This window comes from Sus scrofa, chromosome 5 (genome assembly GCF_054392235.1).
Source record: "Sus scrofa isolate SSC_HxYL_T2T_F1_AM1 chromosome 5, Sscrofa_HxYL_maternal_Yorkshire_Landrace_v2.0, whole genome shotgun sequence".
In the NCBI taxonomy this organism is placed as follows: domain Eukaryota; kingdom Metazoa; phylum Chordata; class Mammalia; order Artiodactyla; family Suidae; genus Sus; species Sus scrofa.
In genome coordinates, this window is record NC_139387.1 from 34,938,788 (window position 1) to 34,961,376 (window position 22,589).

The following is a 22,589-nucleotide window of genomic DNA, read 5'->3' on the forward strand; positions in this document are numbered from 1 at the left end:
GTGTTTTGATCTGCTGTTTTGCACCAGATGGCTGTATCAGGGGTAATGTATTGAAATACTTTCAAAACAGCTGGAAAAACCTGCTGCCCTTCACCTGCATCCATTCCCCCAACACACTCCCCCATTGCCTCCTTGCTACAGTGGCAGTAACCCACCTCATCCAGAAGCCCCCAGACCTTTCCAGGATTCAGTTCCCTTTAAGGGGTACTGTCTGGCCCTGCAGGAATCTGCTCCAGGCCACAGCCACCGCCCAATGTTCCTGGTTTGCTTCATGGTTTGCATCTGATCCCCGAGAGGCTGTGGTATGCAGTAAGTATGAATTGTTTCCTTTCTTCATCCTTGGTGCTTTGCCTCTCCCTACTCATATTTATCACAGCTTGACCTAGATAAAAGCTGGGTGTGCGTCTTCTTCCCTCTCTCAGCTCAAGCAAAATAAGGAATGGGTAGTATGCCTGGTTTTCCAGCTCAAGGCAGTTGCTTGATAGATGTCTGTTGAGTTGAACTTCAGCCAAAATGTTCCCTTGACTGTAAAGCATTTCTGTGTGCAGTTGTGAAAAGGCTCTGAAAGATAAGAGTCCTTTGGGTTACTTACTAAGCTGCTGAGAAGCTACAAAACAGGCACATAGAATAATGTATTTAAGTCAAGGATTTCACGAGAGCAGGGCTGAAGGCAGCCAGAGCAAGAGGCTGATGAGAAGGTTGGTGAGATTATCACCCATGCTGTCCATATTTTGAGGTTCACTTACGACAAATCTTTAGGACCAGACTGTCCAATGCACATCCGTAGCTCAACGCCCAGCTTCAAGTAGAGATCTGAAGGCATTTTCTGTATCCCCTGACTGCATGAATAACACTGTATAACACTGTAACGGAAATTTGATAACTAAAATTTCTTTCTTCCTTCTTTCCTCCTTCCCTCTCTCCCTCTCTTTCCCTCTCTCCCTTCCTTCCTTTCTGGCCGCACCTGCAGCATATGAAAGTTCCCAGGCTGGAGCCAAATCAGAGCTACAGCTGCCGGCCTACACCACAGCCATGGCAACTCAGGATCCTTAACCCAATGAGTGAGGCCAGGGATTGAATCTACATCCTCGTGGATACTCGTTGGGTTCTTAGTCTGCTAAGCCACAATGGGAACTCTGATAACTAAAATTTCTAAAACAACATAGAGGGAAAAATCAATGTATAAAATATGTAGATGATCCTACGAAGTGAACACTATAAACTTGAGTTTATTTTGTGACTTTCATTTTATCATGTATACAGCAATATGCAAATTTGCTCTCTTCATTTCTCAACATATAGACTCACAGGACCTAAACGAAGAAAGGGATGGACGTTCCTGTAGTTTGAAAAGCAAGAATACCTTATGCAATAATTAAGAAAAGAGAAAAGAATCGGTACATTTCCTAGCCAGAAATCAAATAAACTGTAGATTGTTTGGATATTTCTCCTGGCAATTTCATGTTCGAACTCAGTCTGGCTCAATTCTCTTTGATAATATTTTAAAAAATGTATTCAATCAATAAAATCCTCAGAGTGGATGCATCTATGAGCTGCCATGGATAGAGAGTCACAGGTAAGAGGACTAGGGAAAGACACTGGCTCTGTCTCCCATATCATCTTAGGTTAAATCAAACTCAGCCAAAGAAGCTGCGTCTCTCGAGCCAGGGTAGAGACTGAGAGCTGCCCAAAGTTCAGTTTCCTCTCTCATTCAATTCAATTAAACACACAATTATTGGCCGCCAGTGTGAGGAGCCATGCTTGGCACTTTGTCGGGATATAGCCATGGGCCAGACATAATCTCCCTCACAAGGAGCTCGAAATCCAGTAGGAAAGATAAAAGTAGCATATAAATGAGTATATTTCAAGGAAGGGCAGCCTAAATGCCCTTGAATGCCCCCCAAGAGTGGCTGGAACACAGAGAAGAGAGAAATTCTTTTTGTTTGGTGGAACTCGGGAAAAGTTCATTTTCAGACAGAGTATTTAAAACCAGGACTTGCAAAAGAGAGAGGTTTCAGGTCCATGTAAATGAGGAAAATGGACATTTCAGGAAGAAGGAAGAGCATAATCAAAGACATTGAAACAGAAAAACCGCATACAGAATTCACAGAATTTAGATGGAGGAATAGATCTGATTTTCTTGGGTTGTCAGGGAGTGACAGAAAAGGTTGGAAATGCTTTATTTTCTACTAGGTGGAGCAAAGTGGTGAGTTTTAGGGCTAGGCATTATATCTATTTTAAAGAAAAGGAAAGCTGAGCCTCAGAAAGCTTTTAGAGTGCTCTAAGGGAATACATGGAGTGAGAGAGAGATCTGAGACGTAAAGCTTCAAAGCTCCTATGCTTTCCATTACATCCGAGTCCTGGCTCTGCCTGTCTCTCCCCCAAAGCAGCTGAATGAATAAAGCAGAGACTCCCCAGGCCATTCCTTCTCAGTACCCTATAGAGGTCAGATCCAAATCCAAGTAAGAGGACCCTACTGCACTTGTGGAGCACCAGAAATCCGTACCCAGCTTAAGTCATTAAAAGACCAATGCTTTTTTTTTTTTTTTTTTTTAAGGGCCACACCCGAAGCATCTGGAGGTTCCCTGGCTAGGGGTCCAATCAGAGCTATAGCCGCCAGCCTATACCACAGTCACAGCAACGTGGAATCTGAGCTGCGTCTGCGACCTACACCACAGCTCACAGCAATGCCGGATCCTTAACCCACTGAGCGAGGCCAGGGATCGAATCAGCAACCTCATGGTTCCTAGTCAGATTTGTTTCCACTGCGCCACAGCGGGAACTCCGAATCTTTCTTTTTTAAGTTTGATTTTATACTGGAGTATAGTTGATTTACAATGTTGTGTTAGTTTCAGGTGTACAGCAAAGTGATTCATATCCCATTCTTTTTCAGATTTCTTTCCCATATAGGTCATTACAGAATATTGAGTAGAGTTCCCTGTGCTATACAGTAGGTCCTTGTTGATTAACTACTTTATATATAGTAGTGTGTATACATTAATCCCAAACTCCTAATTATCCCTCCCTGCCACCTTTTGCCTTTGGTAACTATAAGTTTGTTTTCAAAGTCTATCAGTCTGGGAGTTCCCATCATGGCGCAGTGGTTAACGAACCCGACTAGGAACCATGAGGTTACGGGTTCGATCCCTAGCTTTGCTCAGTGGGTTAAGGGTCGGGCGTTGCCATGAGCTGTGGTGTAGGTTGCAGATGCACCTCAGATCCCGCGTTGCTGTGGCTCTGGCGTAGGCCGGCGGCTACAGCTCCGATTCAACCCCTAGCCTGGGAACCTCCATATGCCGCAGGTTGGGCCCTAGAAAAGGCAGAAAGACAAAAAAGAAAAAAAAAAAAAGTCTATCAGTCTGTTTCTGTTTAGTAAAAAGTTCACTTGTATCTTTTTTTTAGATCTCACATACAAATGATATCATAGGATATTTGTCTTGCTCTGTCTGACTTATTTCACTTAGTATGATACCATAGGCTGATCTTAAATATCAAGGAAGAATTTGAGAAGAAACCAATGTTTGAAACACAGTACCTTACAGATCAAAGATACTCTTTGATATTTGTTTGTTAGCAACTTAGTACATGGTATGAAGTAAGCACAAACATATACCAGTGAGCCCTTGGGTCTTGTGGTTTGGGGTATGTAATATTTTAGAGTAATAGATTATTGCAATCTTGTATAACATTCTTCTACAAGCTCAACTGGCAACCCCTATACATTTGAAGATTAAATGCCTTCCTCCTCCTCACTTATTCAACAAATGTTTATTCTAAATTTAGGAAGTGGATGCAAAGCAGAGGTCAGAAATTGGGCTCAGGTGCCACACTGACCAGTTTCAAATCTACCTGAGGGACACTGGGCAAAATACTTCTCTGTCCCTTAAATGTCCTCCTCTCTAAAAGATAATATTCTACTCATAGCACTGTTAAAACGATTACAGGGGATCATATGGGTAATGCTCAGAACACTGCCTAATTACATAGAAAGAGCTCAGTAAACATAACCAGCAGTTGTTATTTTTATTACTGCCTAGTATGTGCTACCCACATGTGTTAGGTCCTCCTGCTACTGCTAGAGCATTCTTTTTCCATCAGGATGCATATACTTTGTGGTTTGGTTGGATTCCACCCTCCTAGACAACCAGTGGTGTAGCAACCCTGGAATATTAAGCACCAAAATGAGAAACCTAGAATTTCACTCAATGCATCCATTAATCTTCTTAAATTCTCAGCCCATAGATGAAAGGATTATTCTAAAGCAGGATCGATACTTAACTCATTTCACAGCCTAGAATCTTCTGTAGAGCCCACGGAAGTCAGAGGCTGGAGGAGAAGCATCAGCAAAATTTAAATTATTTCCTAAATCTTAAGCTTTAAGAGCTGTTGTGTTCTGCTCTAGGGACTGCTTTTCTCCCTATGTCATCTAGCTTTTGTTCCCCCCCCAAATTTCCAATTTCTCTTGATTTCCACATCAGAATGTCCACAATTATTGTTCTTTCTAAAAAGCATGGATATGAGTGCTTCAGCAAAAATAGCTGCCAAAAGACATTGAAAGATTTTATTCACTTTAACACCATGACTAATTGGGGGAAACAGCATCAAGCACATTAAGATTATATCCGTGGGCCTGTAACCGTTCATGGGCATGCTGGCAACATGTTAAGCAGAACTTTACAATATTGGGTAATGAGCAAAAAAATTCCTTTGCTTGCTGGAAATCTCTATGGACATAATTTCGAGGAGGAGGGAGGGGAGCTTTTACTCATTCTAAACTAAATAAGCTCATCCATCACTTCTGAATACATTGTTTTTTATTAGGGAAAAAGTATTAGAATCAGAACAGAAGCACATGTGGCTGCCCAGATCCATGTCCTCTGTAATGCACACCATATTTTAAGAGTTTCCTCAGCAGAGGTTGTGGCATCTGGAAACGATTGTGAGACAAATTAAAACACTGGGAAACAAAAGGAGTTCTGGGTAGTGTGTTCAAATCGAATGGAAGAGAAGTATTCCACTTTTGGGGAAAGGGAAAAATTTTCTTTTCTCTTTATGGCCCCACCTGTGGCATATGGAAGTTCCTGGACCAGGGGTCGCATCAGAGCTGTGGCTGAGGCCGACACCATAGCGGCAGCAATGCTGGATCCTTAATCCATTGAGTGAGGCCAGGGATGGAACACTTAACCTGACAGAAACTACATTGGGTTCTTAACCCACTGAGCCACAAGGGGGAATCCCTGAAAAATTTTCTTTCTTTTCTTTTTTTTTTTTTGGGTCTTTTCAGAGCCACATCCGAGGCATATGGAGGTTCCCAGGCTAGGGGTCCAATTGGAGCTGTAGCCACCGGCCTACACCACAGCTCACGGCAACACCGGATCCTTAACCCAATGGAGCGAGGCCAGGGATCAAACCCGCAACCTCATGGTTCCAAGTCAGATTCGTTTCCACTGTGCCACAACGGGACCTCCTGAAAAATTTTCTTAATGAAGATTCTATTGCACTGCTCTGATATGCAACCCCGCTGGCTGGAGCTAAGGAGTAAAACAAGGAAATCAAGGAGAGAGTTCTTTGTCTTCACGGGAGAGAGAAAACATGAGCTTGCCAGGTAATTGGTATTGGACAGTTAGTGTTGGGAAGTTTCTGAGTAGACTCCACAGGTGGAGACTTTGCTCAATGGATTGCTGGGGAAGGCATCTCACCAGTGAGCTGGGGTGCTAGGCCCATGTGCTCCCCACGTGCTTCTCCCCTCTGTGACTGAAGCTGATCTGACTCACCAGAAGTCTAGCGCTTCCTCTTAGAATGTGATCAAAGATTCCCACTCCAGAGACTCTTAATTGGGACTTTCTTTAGGGCCTCTGTACACCTTGCAAATGGCAGAAAGGCATACATGAGGACTAGGAAAGAGGCTACTTTTTTTTTTTTTTTTTTTTTTGGTTTTTTGCCTTTTTAGGGTCACATATGGAGGTTCCCAGGTTAGGGGTCTAATCGGAGTTGCAGCCACCGGCCTACACCACAGCCACAGCAGCACAGGATCCAAGCCGCATCTTGGACCTACACCACAGCTCACGGCAACGCTGGATCCTCAACCCACTGAGCAAGGCTAGGGATCGAACCCGCAACCTCATGGTTCCTAATCGGATTCGTTAACCACTGAACCACAACAGGAACTCCACAGGCTACATTTTTATCTCTAGTTTGATCTATAAAATAGGACTGTCAGATTCTCTATTAGAAAGATTTCGGAGGTAAAGACAATTATCTTCTTTTAAAAAAATCCAACACCCAAGCATTTTAATTTGGTCATTCTGGGACCACTTCCATTGTGCTTCCAATTCTGTTGCAGCAGAAAAGGTGTGGCTGGTGAAGGTGCCGTGGCAGAAGCTGAGTCTTTGGATCCCTTGACACCGATTTCTAGATCTCAGGCTCTCAGTTTCCACCTACAAGTTTTCAAGTAGTTTCTAAATTTAAAATGGCATAATAATTTACAGGTATGAATATGTAATAGATCTAATTACTACCCAATTTTAACCTTCCAAGCATCTGTTTTGCTAAATACCAAATAGCTATAACTAGGCACTTAATAAGCTTTAGGTACCCCCGTAAGCTGAACAGCTCACATCTTCACAGAGTATTTAGCCATTTTATGCCAGCCCACCTATTTCCTGAAAGTATCACCTACAGTGAGCACCAATACCGTGGTAATTTGGGAAGGAGCACCTGTGAATAATAATATCTCTGGATCAGCACTTCCTTCACGTAAATCTGATGTAGAATAGAAGCTTCACCCCAGTATTACTTTTCTTCGGTTTCTTATACACCTCCATTTAACACGCCAGCATTTACGTCAGTGAGGGGATATGGACCCCAAGGAACTGCTGATCCACATTAGATTTAAAGGAAGAAACTATTTGCTCTAAGAATGTCGCTGATCCACAGTAAACCCCGTCTGAGACAATCATTTCTCTGACTCATTCCAAACACACAGCAGTGAAAAATTAAAGCAAAATTAAGGGGGCGCAGTTACACTTAAAACAAGGTAAGTTTCTCTGTGGGCTGGACTTTGAACTGACATGTCCACCACTAGGTAGAGACTGGAGTGGCCTTCTGGCCTCAAGACTAGATGCAAGCTGTAGTGAGCTGCTAGGCATAGGTTTGGTAAGAATAGGGACTAAGGCCCTTCCCATGCAGAAGTCAATGGATGCAGGATTGCTGCATGAAACAGTGAGCTGGGGTAGCCATCCCCATCAGCAAGCAGAGGCTGAAAATGCTGTGACTGTCACCCAGGACTGTAATCACCTGCTTGACTGGGGTAGAAAGAAGAAGAAGAGCTACCAGCACCCAACCTAGTTCTGGACTTGAACTCAGAGACTGAGGAAGGGAATCCCCAGCCATCGGAAGAAGACCTGCTTCTCAAAGGTTGACCCCAGGACCACAGGGAGAGACAACTACGAAAACTGCACAAGAAGAGGTGATCTTAAGGAAAAGATTTGAAAACAAATCAAACCAACAACAAAAAAGCAACAAAAAATCCACCAAACCAAAACATCTACCTAAGATAAACCTTCAAAGAAAGGGCATAATAAAGTATCAAAGTGCATGCAATCCATGCCTAAAATACAATAGCAACGAATATAGGTCAAGTCCTACCGAAGAGGTGGAGTTTGAACCAGATTTACAGGAGTGAGTTTCGGAAGAGTAGAAGAGGAAGGGGCATTGTGTGAAGGAGAAATGTCATACACAAAATCCTGGAAGCTGAATGTAGAATGTTGCATGATTTGGGGGAAGCAGTGGAGGGCTGATGAGAAAAGAGTCAGGGACTGGGCGAGAGGGGGGCATGCTTTATTAATTGAGATGGGGCTGAACCATGATGATGCCCGAATGCCAGGAAGAGAAGCCAAATCTGCTTTGTGAACAATGGGAGCAGGACAAGGATGTGATGAACAAAAAGTGCAGCATCATTTTTGGGAGTTCCCGTTGTGGCTCAGTGGTTAACAAATCCGACTAGGAGCCATGAGGTTGTGGGTTCGATCCCTGGCCTTGCTCAGTGGGTTAAGGATCTGGCGTTGCCGTGAGCTGTGGTGTAGGTCGCAGATGTGGCTCGGATCCCGTGTTGCTGTGGCTCTGGCGTAGGCTGGCAGCTACAGCTCTGATTAGACCCCTAGCCTGGGAACCTCCATATGCCACGAGTGCAGCCCTAAAAAGACAAAAAAAAAAAAAAAAAAAAAAAAAAAAGTACAGCATCACTTTTGGAAGATGGAGAAGAAGGGGGATGTGGAGGCCGTCAGACATTCTGGGAGGTAATGAGACTGTTAAGGGATGATGTCTGTGCCAGAATGAGACAACAAAAAAGGAAAGAAATGCTTTGAAGGTAGATTTCATAAGTAACAGGCTGGATTAGCCCCTGGGGAATAAACAAGAGGGACAATTAAAATATTTTACGTCTGGGAGGCTAGTGCCGCAAAAACAATGATGAAAATTAGAAAAGACATTCTCTTAGGAATAAAGAAAAAAAAATCTAATTTAGTCATGCTGGTTTTTTACATTCTTTTATTTTTATTATTTATTTAAAATCTTGTAAGCAGGATGATAGAGAAAACATGGGATTCTTAAGTTCCCATCATCAAGATTTAACAAATGCTTACATTTTGTCAAACTTGCATCAGATATTTTTAAAGAAATAAAGCATTGCAGATACAGTCTATGGACCAACATCTCCATCTTATTTCCCTCCCTCTTCTTCCAGAAGAAACCACCGTCCTCAAATGAGTGTTGTTATTCTTCGGCCGTGGAGGTTTTTATACTATTCCTACAGTTGGATGTTCTTATAATATATAGTATTGCTTTGTGTGCCTTTAAAAAACCTCATAAAATCATTCCGCATATTTCTTTGCAACGTAAAAATTTTTTTCTCATAATTATGCTTTGAACATGTATTCATGCTCATACAAGTAGTCTTGGTGTATTGATATATCACAGTTGAAGGAAAATAGCTCTACTATAGGTCAGGTGAGAGATTGGAAGTGTAGGTGTTGATGTGGAGTCTATAAATATACAGGGAATAATTGAATTGTGCATATGGATTTGTTTCCCAGGCTAGGGGGAAGTATCCATTAGACTCAGTTCTTTGGTTCACTGACCCTGTATTTCATTTATCTTTGAAAGCCCCATAGCACTAATCATGCATGAGGCAATACTCAATAAATGTTTGTTGAATGAATAAGTGAATGAATGGATGTATAAACAATTTTTTCCATAGAATATGCAAATGCATAGCTTGGAAACCGGCAACCACATGCAAAATCTGAACTACAAGTGAATTTTGTTTGCCAGCACAGTATTTTTAAAATAGAATCTTTTTTTTTTTTTTTTAATGGCTGCATCTGCAGCATGTGGAAGTTCCTGGGCCAGGGATTGAATCTGAGCCACAGCTGCGACCCATGCCGCAGCTGCGGCAATGCCGGATCCTTGTAACCCACTGAGTGAGGCCAGGGATTGAACCCATTCCTCTGAAGGGACCTGAGCTGCTGTAGCTGGAGACTTCACTCACTCTGCCACAGCAGGAATGCCTAGAATCAACATTTTACAATTGGGAGGTTTCCTTTTGAAAACCCAGATTGCTGGCTTTTATTGCAAAATCTAAATATCTGACAATACTAGGTTTGTACTTCTGCCTGGCAACTATCAAGGTGTAGGCATCTTTAACCAAGCTGTAAGGTTCCAGGGTGATATCACCACTTCTTTCCCATGGCCATTCTGACACCAAGGCCAACTGTCAGTTACCGAGGATTACTGCTTGCACTGTTGTTTTTCCTGTGGTAGGAAATATTTCATTGTATCCTAGCCTCCAAGAAAGAGGGAAAACACAGACATACTGAGACTACCCAGTATTTCATGCAAAATTGGAGAGAGCATCTTTCTTTACAGAAGATTGCGTTCTTAGGCATTCAACACACAATATGTCCAGGTCAGACAGTCTAAGTCATTGGGGAATGGCATTTATTTGTTCATTAAATAAACAGAAAATGCCTGGCTCCTGCTGGCATTTCAGTTTGCAACCCAGTCTTCTCAGATTCTTTTAGGAATGCAATATTTACGAAGGCACTTCCTCTTTTGCTTTTCGGTATTTAGTCTTACGTGGTTTTCATCCCAAAGAAAATCCTAATAACCTGGAAATCTTCCTAATCTCTATTTTCTGTACTAGATTGACCCAACGGATCAATCATGACTCTGGCAGAATTTACCAGCACATAAAATTTTTCTCAAAATTGAAATTGTAGTTTAATGTTGATTTAAATAAGAAAATATGGGAGTAGCTCATAACTCTGGTATAGCATTGCTAGTTATAGAAAATTAATCAAAGAGTTAGATTTGCCTCATCAGGTTGCCATCTTCAAATGATGTGAGACATCTCTCTAATGACAATTTCTCCATCAAATACGCATCACCAGCAAGGGTCCTGAAAGGAGGAAGATGATGAGCTGTCAGCATGTGGTATGATCCCTCGGAGACTTCAAGAGAAGTCCCATGCAAAGCCAAACGTTTATGTCTTTGGGGTTCGCTTTGGTGCTCAACCCTCAAAGCTGGACAGAATACAGAAAAGATGATGGGGCAGGCAGGCTGGGTGTCTTTAAGTGGGGTGTCCTTGAGACTGAAAATTCAAGTTTCACTCCGATCTAGTCAAATGAGATGTCTTTTCCATTACATCAGTAGAAGATTATTTTTACTGAGATAAAGTTCTTTGATTAGAAGGTTTTTTTGTTTGTTTGTTTGTTTGTTTGTTTGTTTTTTTAATAGGCTGAAAAGTAGAAGGCTCTGACTGGTTGGAGAAGGAGATGCTAAGCAACATTCTCATCCTCCATTTTTTTTTTCTTCTTTTTACCGCTGGTCGCACCTGCAGCATATGTAAGTTCCTGGGCCAGGGTCGAATCCAAGCTGCAGCTGCAGGCTTTGCCACAGCCATTGCCACACCAGGTCTGAGCCGCATCTGTGACTTAAGCCGCAGCTTGCAGAAATGCTGGATTCTTAACCCACCGAGCAAGGCCAGGGATCCTCACAGAGACGACGGCAGGTGCTTAACCTGCTGAGCCACAGTGGCAACTCCCCTCATCCTCAGTTTAAATGGGTTTGAGGTGATTTATTTCCAGCCGTTAACAGGTTTTCTTTTCGCTGCATTTCAAAGATTTCTCCCCACATGCACCAAACTGCCATGACAATAAAATCTTCTTAGATAAGAGAAAGGCAGTACCAAAGCCTGACAGTGCTAATGTCTTGCAGACAACGGAAGGGACTCTATTTTATGTGATTGTAAAGTTTTCTCTTAAATATTTGAAAACGTCATTTGTTTGGGGACATTTAACTTAAATTTTGCTTCTTAAAGAAGCAAAGATATTTTCAGTTTCATATGTGAATAGCTTACAGTTTTCTCGCACCCTTAGAATGTAATTTCTTCCTGATACCCCCCTGGGAAGGCAAATTCTCAAGTTTAAAATGTGCTTATTAAGTGAAATAAATGGCACACAATGATTCACAAAATATGCATGATGAAGAATGCTTATTCGATTGACATGTTAATGTAACAAAACCCAGAGAGGTAGAGACAGAGGAATCAATAAGAATAATGGAAACAATGCGCAAGATTATTGCTACTATTATTTAACAAATTACTTTGAGAACTTAATTCAGTCTATGCTGACTTCGGATCTGAATGAGGGCTCTCTCTGCAGCTAGAAACCATCCCTATAAACATAAAGAAAAGTGCCTAGTAAGTCAGTCACGGGAGTAAATAAACTTGAAGTCTTGTATTCTTGTAGTCTTTATAAAACATCCCAGGGTGTTACTGCATGTGGCTATGATAAGCAGTCCATTTAAAATCCCTCATTTAAAAAGCAGCTCCTGGGGAGTTCCCTTGTGGCCCAGCAGAAACGAATCCGACTAGGAACCATGAGGTTTCGGGAATTGATCCCTGGCCTCGCTTAGAGGGTCAAGGATCCGTGGTGCAGGGTCTGTGGTGCAGGTCACAGACTTGGCTCGGATCTGGCGTTGCTGTGGCTGTGGTGTAGGCCAGTGGCTATAGCTCCAATTCGACCCCTAGCCTGGGAACCTCCATATGCTGTGGGTGTGGCCCTAAAAAGGCGATAAATAAATAAATAAATAAATAAATAAATAAATAAAAATAAAAAGCAGCTCTCCAACTCTGCTTTGCTTACTCTGCTCTAACAGTAATGTCCCCTTGATGAGCCACACATGCCAAGTTCATTCCTACCTCAGGGCCTTTGCACTTACTGTTCCTTCTGTGTAGAACACGCTTCCCTCAGATAAGTGCATGGCGTTTAGGTCTTGACCCAGATGTCAGTTCCTCAGAGGCTATCCCTGACTATCTTCACTCTCTAGCCCTACCTCCTCCTTCAACTTCTGCATAACACTGAGAGTGTGCATTTGTTTGCATTATTTGTTTTCTGTCTGAATTTACCATTGAAAGTTAAGTTCCACAGTTTAAGAGCAACACTTGTTTGGCTGGTTGTGCTTGTGGACCCCCACCACCCAGAGCATTATCTGACATTTGGGTGCTCCATAAATATTTGTAAAGGAATGAATGCAGCTGTCACTGTCCATTCCTTTTTGAAAACAACTTTATTTCCTCCAGAACTAAACATTGGAAAGCTACTCTTACACATGTGTGTAATACAATGTCACACAATCCTTGAGGATGTGACTATTGATGTATTATTTTCATTTTACAGGCTACTGATAAAGAATAGGGGTACCAGCCTCTGTAGAGATTCTAATTTAACATAAACTATATATATATTTATATGTGTGTGTATATACACATACTGAATTCAGTCTAAGAGAACCATTCCTTTTCCTTTTGAATGGTTATTCACTCTGATAGTGGATCTAGTATGTTCTCTATAAACATGGACATTTAAAAGATGTATTTCTTGAAGGGCACAGTTTTGTACCATATACCCACTAGAGGCTCAACGACTATGAACTCCTGGTGAATTGCTGTCATCCAATTCTCCTGTAAACTCTCTCCAGTGGAAAAGAAAAGGAAAGCTTCCCTGGATTTTAGACCAGAACAATGGCCTTTTCTATTACAAACTCTGCAAACATATCTCAAGTTAACACACAGGTTCTACACACAAAATAAACAAAGGATTGTTTTCCTATTAAAAGATTCTGTTTGCTGTACAAAGATAGCCATCAAAATAAATCAATGTTTATGCTCTTCTAGAGAGAAAAACTTCACTGTTGTTTTCCATGAGTCTCATGTTGGTGCCTACGCTGCCTACAATTCAACAGCTTCCGCCCAACTCTGCTGAACTGTTGGCCATCGTTGAGGCTAAAGAATCAATAATGTCTCTTTTTCCTTCATATGTCTTCAAACCTCAGTTCTGCTATTAAAACAATCTCTAGCATTCATATGCTAAGATAGCTAACTATTAAATATTGAAATAAATATCATAACATACCACCCATTTTAATGAGGTCCCTACATATTCAAATAAATAGCAGCATCCTCATATTAGAATAGCTATCAAATCATTCCTGTGTCATAGCTAAATATTTAATGCTGTTTGAGGCAAGGAAGAAAAATGATTAAATCCATGAATTCTCTTCCTACTGATACTGCAAGCCCAGAACCTATTCCTCAGCTCACGGCCTAGTCTCCATTGACTATCATTAATTCAGGGTCTATTACTAAAATTATATATGTATTTTTGGGGGGGGCACTTTTTGGGGCCACACTCATGGCATATGGAGGTTCCCAGGCTAGGGGTCGAATCGGAGCTGCAGCCACCAGCCTACGCCAGAGCCACAGCCACAGGGGATCCGAGCCGCGTCTGTGACCTACACCACAGCTCACAGCAATGCCGGATCCTTAACCCACTGAGGGAGGTCAGGGATCAAACCCACAACCTCATGGTTCCTAGTCAGATTCGTTTCCACTGCACCACGACAGGAACTTCTAAAACTATATGTATTGAGCAGTTATACCATTTCAAATGTTACTATTTCATGGGAACATAACACTACACAATATATAAAATTTTACAAAACACTTTTGCATATATTTCTCATTAGTCACTGTCAGCCCACTGTTTCATATGATGACACATACTAAACACATTTCTGTTTTGGGGGGAGATGTGTGAACAGAAGATAAGTTACTTATTTCACATGAATTTCATTTCATTTATTTATGTGTTTATTGATTGCCTGATATGTTGCAGGCATATTGCTAGGTGCTAGGATACTAAGAGGAGTAAGATCTAGCCCATGACCATTACAGCAGCAGCTGTTTCAATACATAAAATAAATGTTTTTTTTTTCCGCACAGAATTCATTAAATTTGTATGTACATGTTTGTTTGTGTATACATGTGTATTCATTATATATGCTATATATATTAAAATTATATATATGTATTACATACACAAATATATAGTGCATATAATACATATGTAAGTACTAGTTATACTTTGAATATACATAAATATTGAGATTACAATGGGTGTTACGTTTAGGAAAATAAAAGTTTAAATATGCAGATGTATGGTGGCTTTCCTAGAAAGCCAGAAATATGCTCAAGATTCCATCTGTGATGGAAGATCCATGACCTAACGGAAACAGTAATATTTGGGGAAAAATGGCTTTTATAGACTAATCTGAAGGCAGAATTGTCTTGAAGAGTAGGGAGCAATCTGTGCAGCTGAGTTGAACTTCCTGTGGTTAAATATCAGCTCGCCAGAGTGTTCAAAGTTCTGTCGCTGGAGATTGGAGTCTTAAGGAGATGTGGCGCATCTAGAACTCCCCAAGAAAAAGGCCAAGTGCTGGAGCAGTGAAACCACCAAAGTCCCGAGGAACCAATTCCTCAAAGCTGAGAAAACTCTCTCGAATACAAACACACACACAAACGCTAGCTCTGAAAGCAAGGTCTTGTGAAAATGAACCCTGGTTAAGATTCAGGAAAATAAGGGGGGTGAGAAAGAGACCAAAACATACCGCACCTGAGGATAGCTCGGTCTCGAAAATTCATCATAGTCTTCATTAAAATCTCAGAAGGACTTCATTAGTATATCAGACACTATATAATATATATCTTACACCCCATATTGTCTAGAATTTCACTGAACTGATGGAAAAGATAATGAAAATATTTTTTTTTCCCCAAACTGGTATTCTTCAGAGCTCTCATTTAGTTTTACTTTAAGCATAACTAGAAGGCACCACCTCAAGGCTTTACAACGGCTTATTTATATAATTATCAACTTATTTTTTCCATCTCTGCCTTTAAGATACGTTAAAGAAAATGCTTAATTCATCCTCAAATTAATCTTTGGCACTTAATATAACCATTCTAAGATTTCACCACATGTATCAGTTAAAGAGTAAAATTTGGGGCATGTACGGTTTAGAGAAAGCAAAATATTTTCTTTCTCATCAGTAACACTGCAGCCTTTCTCACTCTGGGTTCAGTGAGAAAATTAAGCCTGAATATTCTAAGGTATCCATACTTCTGTGCAGAGAGAATGACACTAATTGTGTATCATCCTCCTAAGAATTAAGAAAATAACCATTCAGTCATGAAGTGGAAAAGGGAGAGGAAGGATATATTAGGAGCTTGGGATTAACAGATACACACTACAGAAAATAAACTAGGTCCTACTGTACAGTGCAGTGAACTATATTCAATATTTTGTAATAACCTATAGTGGAAAAGAATCTGGAAAAGAATAAATTCATACAAAGAACTGAACTACTTTTTTGTACACTAGAAACACAACATTGTATAAATCAACTATACGTCAATTAAAAAAATAAAGAAAATACCCACTCAAAACTTTTTTGGGGGGGGTCTCTTTAGGACCATAGCCATGGCATATGGAAATGCCCAGGCTAGGGGTCGAATCAGAACTGCAGCTGCCAGCCTACACCACAGCCGTAGCAATGCCAGGTCCGAGCCACGTTTGCGACCTATACCACACTCACGGCAACGCTGGATCCTTAACCCACTGAGCAAGGCCAGGGATCAGACCCTTGTCCTCATGGATATTAGTTGGATTAGTTACTGCTGAGCCATGATGGGAACTCCTCACTCAAAACATTTTTAAGCATCTATTTTTCAAATGAGGAACTAAGCTGAGAAAGATCCAGATTTACTCCATCAAAATGTCCTTCTGCAGAGTTTTCCTTCTGACCAAGGCTGACTCATATCTACACATCCTAACCTACCCTTGGTTATTTTTCAGTACACTGTCCACTGTAGTCACAAATCCTGCCTCTTCCTTCCCAGGTTCCCTGCCCAACTCCCCACTCTACCCTCCCACCCATAGTCTGTACAGGTTAAACACTGTTTGGAGGACATCATGCCTAAACTGCTTAACTTCAAAATCATTTTCAGGGCAACATCTTCCTTGGGGGGGTGGGGACCAAGTTCTAGTGAGTTTCTGTGAACAATGTTGGCTGACAAGAGCTGAGGTTCTTGAGTACTAGCATCTGAGTTATAATGTCCCCAGGAGGAAGAGCAGACGCATATGTCTCTTTAGCTGGTTGGGTCAATTATTTCATGGTGTTTTTCCCCACATTTTATAGTGTACAGGCCTGCCACTTCCTAGGGTTTGGTTAAAACAAAACATAAAACAAACAAACCAAAACCTCTTTTATTTATTTACCTTGTTTTTGTTTTGTCTTTTTGCCTTTTCTAGGGCCGTTCCTGCGGCATATGGAGGTTCCCAAGCTAGGGGTCGAATTGGAGCTGTAGCCACCGGCCTACGCCAGAGCCACAGCAACGTAGGATCCGAGCCACGTCTGCAACTTACACCACAGCTCACAGCAACGCCAGATCCTTAACCCACTGAGCGAGGCCAGGGATCAAACCCACCACCTCATGGTTCCTAGTCGGATTCGTTAACCACTGAGCCACGATGGGAACTCCCATTTACTTTTTATTGAGGGAACATTGGTTTATACCATTATATAAGATTCACGTGTATAGCATTCTGAGTCTATATACTCCACTGTGCTCACGACCAAAAGTTGTTTTCCACCCACCCCCATACAATTGATCCCCTTTACCCATTTCACCTGACCCCACTTCCCTCTGGTAACCACTACTCTGTTCTCTGTATCTACACATTTGCTTTTGTTTGGTTTGTTTATCTGGTTTTTTGTTGTTGTTTGTTTTTTTATACTCCACCTAAGAGTGAAATCATATGATATGTGTCTTTCTCCATCTGACTTATTTCACTTAGCCCAAGGTCCATTCGTGTTGCTGCAAATGGCAAGATTTGAAAACATTTTTAGGACAGAGAAATATCCTATTGTGTGTATATCTTTACATATATGGATATATACACACACCATGTTGCCTTTATCCATTCATCCACGAATGGCTGCTTAGGTTGTTACTGTAACTTGACCATTATAAATAATGCTGCAATGAACATGGGGTGCATATATCTTTTTGCATTAGTGTTTTCTTATTCTTTGGATAAATACCCAAAAGTGAGATTACTGGATCATATAGTAGTTCCTTTTTTTTTTTTCTTTTTTCTTTTTTTTTTTTTTGATCATATAGTAGTTCTAGTCTTAATTTTCTGAGGAACCTCCATACTGTTTTCTACAGGGGCTGCACCAATTTACATTCCCATCAAGAGCATATGAAGGTTCCCTTTTCTCTAGGTCCTCACCAACATCTGTTATTTCCTTCCTTAAAAACTTCTTTAGGAGTTCCCGTCGTGGCTCAGTGGTTAATGAATCCGACTAGGAACCATGAGGTTGCAGGTTCGATCCCTGGCCTTGATCAGTGGGTTAAGGATCTGGCGTTGCGGTGAGCTGTGGTGTAGGTTGCAGACGCGGCTTGGATCCCGCATTGCTGTGGCTCTGGTGTAGGCTGGTGGCTACAGCTCCGATTAGACCCCTAGCCTGGGAACCTCCATATGCCGTGGGAGCGGCCCAAGAAAAGGCAAAAAGACAAAAAATAAATAAATAAATAAATAAAATAAAATACCTTTAAAAAAAAAAAAAACTTCTTTAAAAAACTATCACTTGCCTAAATGTTGAAAAAGGTCTCAGGAAAATACCTTTTCCTCCAAGAATTATTATGATTCTGTTCCATGTGCCTGTGCCTTTTCTATCAGGCCATTTCCTGTAATGACTTTCTTGGCATGTAATCACTTCCTGGTGGGCTCTCCTTTCGAAGTGGGAAACCAGCTTATATTTCACTTAAAGTGCAAAACCGTGACTCATCTTCTTTATAAAAACAAACAAAAAATGTTAAGTCTGGGTCCCTCAAACTACTGTCTTGCACCAAAGACCTGGTTTTCCATGGTTGATACTTCATCACACTGAGATGAGGTGTGACTTTTTGTTGTGTTCATTGATCTTTTTTTGCCTTTGGTTCCATAAAAGGGAACTATCTAGGAGGCAAGCTGTGCAGCCTTGGATTAAAGCCCAAGCTATTAACGCTTTTTCAAAGGGCAGACCATAATACCACTGTCAGAATCAGTGCAGATAAGAATGCTTATCTGACAGATCAAATTCTAATTCTAAATGGTATGGCATCGCCCTTCCTGTTAACCTTTATCAAGGTATCCTGATAATGTTTCGAGCTCAATTAGAATTATGCCCACAGGTTCTATAAAATTAAAAGTTGACCACATGACCCTGCATTATTATCAGGATATATCGATTTATTCTTACTATAAAGAATTTAGCATTAAGATATACTTACAATAAAATGTTTTTATTTGGCATTCCCTAATATCTAAATGAAAAAAACTGGAGCTCCACCCCAAAGTGTACTCATTCAGTTTTCTGGGGCGGGGGCAGATTTTGTGGAGAACTCAATCTTCTGGGTTTCCCAGGAGGTAGCTGTAGTCAAAATTAGTTTAAAAAAAAAAAAAAAAAGCATTCTCCATAGCATTTTTGTTGCAGTGTCAATGGATTTAAAACAACTTAAAAGTATGCCTATGTATTGCTATATAAACTATGGTATACTGTATTTCCATACAAGGCAATCAAAGCAATCTTTAAAAAGAATGAGACATCTCGGAGCTCCCATCGTGGCGCAGTGGTTAACGAATCCGACTAGGAGCCATGAGGTTTCGGGTTCGGTCCCTGCCCTTGCTCAGTGGGTTAAGGATCTGGTGTTGCGGTGAGCTGTGGTGTAGGCTGCAGACGTGGCTCGGATCCTGCGTTGCTGTGGCTCTGGTGTAGGCTGGTGGCTACAGCTCTGATTAGACCCTAGCCTGGGAATCTCCATATGCTGTGAGTGTGGCCCTAGAAAAGGCAAAAAGACAAAAAAAAAAAAAAAAAAAGAATGAGACATCTCTATATGTACTGGCATAAACAGATCTTCAAGATACATTGTTTAATTTAAAAAAAAAGAGGCAAGACAATGTGTATAGTTTAGTACCATTTGGATTATTAAACAAAAAGAATATATTATGTAATATGCATATTCCTTTTACTTAGAAATACTTTAAACTTAAAAAAGTTATAAAAATAGGAGTTCCTGTCTTGGTGCAGTGGTTAACGAATCCGACTAGGAACCATGAGGTTTCGGGTTCGGTCCCTGCCCTTGCTCAGTGGGTTAATGATCCGGTGTTGCCGTGAGCTGTGGTGTAGGTTGCAGACGCGGCTTGGATCCCGCATTGCTGTGGCTCTGGCGTAGGCTGGTGGCTACGGCTCCGATTAGACCCCTAGCCTGGGAATCTCCATGTGCTGTGGGAGCGGCCTAAGAAATAGCAAAAAGACAAAAAGACAAAAAAAAAAGTTATAAAAATAAAAACAGTATAGAGAACAACTTAAAAAAAATTAGTGTCCAAGGGCATTTGCCTCTTTCATTGTCTGGGCGACCACTTTGTTACAGCTGCTTTTTAAATGTTAGGAAACAAATCGTTTCTTTTGTGCTTCATGGCACAGATACTAGAGGTTTCACAGAATTGACTTTAAATAATCGGACAGATTCAAAATGCAGACAGCTCTGCACTTTGCAGGGGTGGAGGTAGGGGATCGGGTCTAACCAAGCTGCAGATATCCCTGCAGTTTATTTCCCTGTGAAAGTTGGAGGAGTATGCCTAGTAAAGACTTTCTCAGAAGCCTAAGTTTTTGCAATAGGCACAAACTTTGTTTTCTATACTTCTGAACTTTGTATCACATGGGTCTGATTTTATAAACGTTACCAAAGAATACTGGCACTTGAGGCAATTCTCCAAAAATTCATCTTCCAGTACTTTTGCCACAAGTGTGTATGAAAAAAGTAGTTTTTTGAAAATTTCTTTTTTTAATTTTATTTTTTATTAGAATATAGTTGATTTACTATGTTATGCTAATTTCAGCTATACAGCAAAGCCAACCTGTCTCTCTCTCCTTTTGTTATCTTCCATCGTGCTCTATCCCAAGAGACTGGATATAGTTCCCTGTGGTATACAGCAGGACCTCATTGCTTCTCTACTGTAAATTTAATAGTTTGCATCTCCTAACCTGAAACTCCCAATCCACCCCACTCCCTCCCCTCTCCTCCTTGGCAACCACAAGTCTGTTCTCTATGTCTGTGAGTCTGAAATAAGTAGTTTTGAAAACCACTATCACTGGTGCTTCTATGCTAGCTACCTTCCAGCCTATATTGGGAAAACTAATGTTTCCCAAACTCTGGTATCGGAGGTGTGACTGTTACTTGAAGAAAGGTCCCATCATCAAATAAACTGGGGAAATACTAGGTTAAACAAAATTAATTAGCTTTATTTCCTATCGGATTTCTAAGGCTCTTTAATATGCTGGTATAGTTTTGCATCCACAAAACTGAGATTACAGCTTGATGCTTTTTCCAAGATGATTTAACTGGAATCCATTTTTGAGGAAGTAATTATTAACATCTGGCATAATTAGTTTTCCGAAGAACAAGCGTTGGGAAACTCTCCAGAAATCAATACATCCTGACTCTACTACCTGTATTTCCTGAAGAAATTACTTCCCCTGCATTATGATATAATATGACGCCTTTGGCTGTCAGAATGAGTCAATAAAAGAGATTTTAAAATAACTTTTCGATCTTTTGGCCATAACATAATTATAGAAGCTGTCATACCTTAGGCAAACACTCATAGTGTAAATTCCTTTCAGAATTTATTGTTAGGCACCCATGATCTCGCCAGGATTTTCAGTGGGCAATGAGAACTATAAACATGATAAGAGCTCCTTCCATCACCACCCCTTGACTGCTAGGGAGCTCAAACTCAAATATATGTACCTTAATATTATGACAAAGATATTCTTGGTTGCTGAGGATTTTTCTTTCTAAATAATGTTTTATATGTCTTTTGTATCATAATTGGGTATCTTGATGTATCATAATTGGGTATCTTGATGTTTACCTTATATCATTTATAACTGTGTTAATAAATTCCACCCATAATAAATGAAGAATGTCAAGTGTGCAGATTTATTTGGGATAAATTACGTAGACTATCCAGTTCAGTATCTTACTAATGGTAAACATGAAATAAATGGTAGCTGTGATTATGACGTTCATATTCCTTTTCATTGTTTGGTCTTTCTCTTTTTAATGGCAGAGAAGAGAAGAGTAAAAGGTAAGAAGTACATTTTTCCTTCCTTGTTATTTCTCATCTTTGCTCCCATTCCTCAACAGGAAACTTCTTTTTTTTTTTTTTCCTATTGTTTCAGCTTCCAAACGTCTGAAACTCCCAAAGTAAATGTCACCATTTTTTCATTTATCATTTTTAAAACGGTATTTGTCCATGTTGTCTCTGAAAGCGGGAAATAAGTTTCGCTTGCAAGGTCCGCTCTTTCTTCCTCCTCTCAGATTGGTAGTTCTTCTATTAGTCATGTTTAGGAAGTATAAATAATGTACATAAAGCTTTTTTAAAAAAAATTATTGACATATAGTTGACTTACAATGTGGTATTAATTTCAGGTGTAGAGCAAAAATGATTCAGTGATACATATACATACAATCCATTCTTTTTTCCCATATAGGTTATTACAGAAGATTGAGTAGATTTCCCTGTGCTATACAGTAGGTCCTTGTTAATTATTTAGTTTCTGTACTGTGGTGTGCGTATGTTATACCCATCTTCCCAAAGTATCCTCTCCCCACAAGGTTTCCCCTTGGGTAACCAAATAACTTTATTTTTTTAAAAAATTAAATGATAGTTGATTTATAAGGTTGTATCTAAATAAACTTTTTACTGTAATACAGCATACACCCAGAAAGCGCACAAAGTAAAAATGAACAGCTAGATGGGTTTTTACAAAGTAAACACACCCACGTCACCACAGGTCAGATCAAGATACAGACTTGTAGCAGTGTCCTGTCCTGTAAGTTTCCTTCCTATCTCCGCTATTACCTTTTTTTCTGAAGTGTAGTTGATTTACATTGTTGCATTAATTTCTGCTGTACAGCCAAGTGATTCAGTTATATATATACATTCTTTTAAGAAAAAAAACATTCTTTTCCAATATGGTTTATTACAGGACATTGAATGGAGTTACCTGTGCTATATATAGTAGGACCTTGTTGTTGGCCAGTATCTTGATTTCTATACTTATAGTTTGATGTT

The 22,589-nt window shown here is 40.4% G+C and overlaps 1 protein-coding gene across 50 annotated transcripts in view; it reads right to left on the reverse strand.

Annotated features, from left to right (window-relative positions):
- GRIP1 (glutamate receptor interacting protein 1) overlaps nt 1-22,589 on the reverse strand; it is a 766,103-nt gene that overhangs the window by 284,209 nt on the left and 459,305 nt on the right. The gene's annotated exons all lie outside the window — the stretch shown is intronic.